Source organism: Oncorhynchus mykiss, chromosome 16, assembly GCF_013265735.2.
Source record: "Oncorhynchus mykiss isolate Arlee chromosome 16, USDA_OmykA_1.1, whole genome shotgun sequence".
Lineage (NCBI taxonomy): Eukaryota > Metazoa > Chordata > Actinopteri > Salmoniformes > Salmonidae > Oncorhynchus > Oncorhynchus mykiss.
Window position 1 is genome coordinate 55,535,777 of NC_048580.1, and position 3,529 is coordinate 55,539,305.

Consider the following 3,529-nt stretch of genomic DNA (forward strand, 5'->3'; position numbering starts at 1 on the left):
TAGTATGACTCCTCTGTGGAAAGGTGAGACTGTCACGAACATGTACAGTACCAGTCAAAAATTGACACACCTACTCATTCAAGGGTTTTTCTTTATTTTGACTATTTTCTACATTGTAGAATAATAGTGAAGACATCAAAACTATGAAATAACACATATGGAATCATGTAGTAACCAAAAGTGTTAAACAAATCAAAATATATTTTATATTTGCGTTTCTTCAAAGTAGCCACCCTTTGCCTTGATGACAGCTTTGCACATTCTTGCCATTCTCTCAACCAGCTTCACCTGGTCATATTAGTGTGAATGGAAGTATATATGGAGACTGTTTAACCAAATATATGGGGTTAAATAAGATATTTCTTATATCTCTCAGATACAAACAAACTTCCTTTTGATATTTTTGGGGCCTATCTGTTCCGTGTCGTGAATCTGTTATTCAATGTGTTTGTATAGGCTAATAGCAGTAAGACCCCCAAAAATGTTCAGCAAATAATTTGGGTATTTTTTTTTATATTTCAAGGGGTCTTAAAATTCTAAATAAAATAGCTAAATTATTATTGGTATGACCTTCTTAAAACAATTCCATATAACTTCTAGATCCCCCCTCCCCCAGCTTAGCGACCTGTATATTAGACACAGTATATTCCCTCACTTTCTCTGTTCTCCACTCTGCAACCAACAGCTGAAAGGGACTAGTATGTATGTATGTATATCTTTGATCTTGTAGGTCAGTCAGTTTTGAATGTTTTTATCTGACCATGTGCCACACTGCCAATCTACACTGAGTGTACATAACATTAAGGACAGCTTCCTAATATGGAGTTACACCCCCCCAGCCCTCCCTTTTGCCCTCAGAACAGCATCAATTAGTCAAGGCATGGAAAGCGTTCCACAGGGATGCTAGCCCATGTTGACTCCAGTACTTCCTACAGTTGTGTCAAGTTGGCTGGATCCCCTTTGGGTGGTGGACCATTCTGGATACAGATGGGAAATTGTTGTGTGTGAAAAACACAGCAGCGTTGCAGTTCTTGACACAAACTGGTGTGACTGGCACCTACTACCATACCTGGCTCAAAGGCACTTAAATATTTTGTCTTGCCCATTCAGGTAAAGTGTATGGAGTAAAAAGTACATTATTATCTTTAGGAATTTAGTAAAGTAAAAGTAGAAATTGTCCAAAATATATATGGTAAGGTACAGATACCAAAAAAAGGACTTTAAAGTATTTTTACTTAAGTACTTTACACCACTGATGGAAGAGCAGGTGTCAATATTTTGTGCACTCAGTGCATGTTCACATGATTTGATCACGCACAGTATGTATTTCAGTTTGGCTGCACTCAATCACACATTTCATTTCGATTGACAGACTTAAAGAATGGTGGTGTTTAGCTATAGACAACGGAGGAAATTGAGAACCTCATCTAAACAAATAACTGATCAACACATTGTTGTCAAAGGAATTTTAGTTTTTCACCTCGTCTCTTGATTTCTTTCAGCCAGAAAGTATATGTAAGTTTCTTCGTAGTGTAAGAAGAGAACCTCCTACTTCATGTACATTGATTTCACGTAACACCCCAGTCAGTAAAAAGCAGTTCGTGAGTAGTTTGCGACTCAATTTGGTTCCTCAATAATATATTTTTCTTCTTCTATAACACCGTTTTATTGGCTCAATGATGCATGTTGTTTGATAGGTGTGTTTTCAGACAGGATATCAAAGTTTACCCTGTGTACATATTATTTAGTCACAGACTCAATACTGGAGGAGAGAATAGATGAGGCCCAGAGAGAAAAATAAATCAAAAATGTCTAAGATTATTTTACACTGTGTTAAAGTATGCCTCTTATTTGTCAGTGTTAGTTTAATGAGTTAACTTGTCTAATGAACCATGTCATTTTTTACGTTTTTTTTCTGTCACTCTGTGCTTTTGTTTATTATAAATATTTTGTGATATTAAAGATTAAGTGAAGTTTTCTCTCAAATGATTTCAATTTCTTGCTGAAATGAGTTACTTTTCTTAAATGATTTTCTGTTTTGGCCATTGCAGTCATTACACCCAGCAATGTCAAACTGAAAGGCAAACGCTATTACACCAGGGGTGCATTTCAGTATTCCAAGGTGGTTTCTTCTCCTCGTTCCCTCTCCATCCGCTGTAATCTAACCAGTTTATCATGTCAGTGAGAATGAAGGAAAGGAAATGAAACCACCTTGGACTATTGAGATGCACCCCTGGTGTCATAGCATTTGGAGAGGTGGAGACAAGGAGAGGTGGCCATTTTGGATGATTGAGATGCAGTTCAAGGCATATCTTGAAAAAGCCAATAGAGGGCAGCAAGGTTACTTTATTTTGTTTTTCTTCAGAAAATTACATTCCTACCTCAATGTCTGTCCCAGTCGCCCAGATGCCAGTGTTCTTTACCACACTATTCCCAGTACGCCCCATTCTTCCAGCCTTTGTTTTATACTGTATAGTAGTGGCCACATTTTCAATCAGCACATGGTGCCACTTTTGTTCACAGGTTCTTCCCCATTTCGCATAGCAAAAAGACTGAAGAGAGTGAGCATGGACATCCGGGGTGCCAGTTGGCAGATTTTGGTTATGAATGGTGCAGTTGTGTAGTGCATTTGAATGAGTCAGGTCAATGCTGTGGGAGTATAGATTATAATTATTTTAGATTAGTACAGTGTAATTTGTGAACCCTCCCCTATCCATCCTTAACAACCCTAGCACTGGAGTTCTTTAATTATTTAACTACAATCCCATGATATAATAGACCTAATTAACTTTATATACCACACAGCCCTAAAAAAAAATTGTAAAATATGCCATTTAAAAAAAACACCCCCTTCTCCCCAGATAGTATCGAACATGTCATAAAAATAGAATGACAAGAATGGCAAAATGTGTAGAATAGCAGGAAATTGGCATTAAAACTGCTAGAATAGCACGAGGTTAGCTATAAAATTGCACCATTTTCTCTCTGCCGCATAACAATATGTTTACAATTGCAGGAAATTTGCTTTAAATCTGGAACATTTTCTCTCAGCCTCATGGCAAAATGTTTAGAATAGCATGAGATTATACAATGTTTCTCTCAGCCTCATGGCAAAATGTTTAGAATAGCATGAGATTATAAAATGTTTCTCTCAGCCTCATGGCAAAATGTTTAGAATAGCATGAGATTATAAAATGTTTCTCTTTGCCCCCTGTCAAAATGTGTAGAGTTGTAGAAGTTGGCTGTTTTCCCAACAACAAAATATTTCTGACTACTACTGTACCAATGGAGAACATATTATAGGTAATGACCTACAGTAGACCTGTATGCAATCATCCACTTTCCCCTGGTCTTTGACAGCACTAGCAGAGAGTAGCCTTCTACATCTCAACATGGCCGGCCCCCTGCTGTCGCCTGGCCCTTCCGTAGGAGCGACAGTATGGGGAGGCCTGTGACGCGTAGTGGCGACGGGGGCGTGGCAGTTAAAGTCCAATCAACTTGGCCTTGGCAACTCCGCCTTCCCCATTTC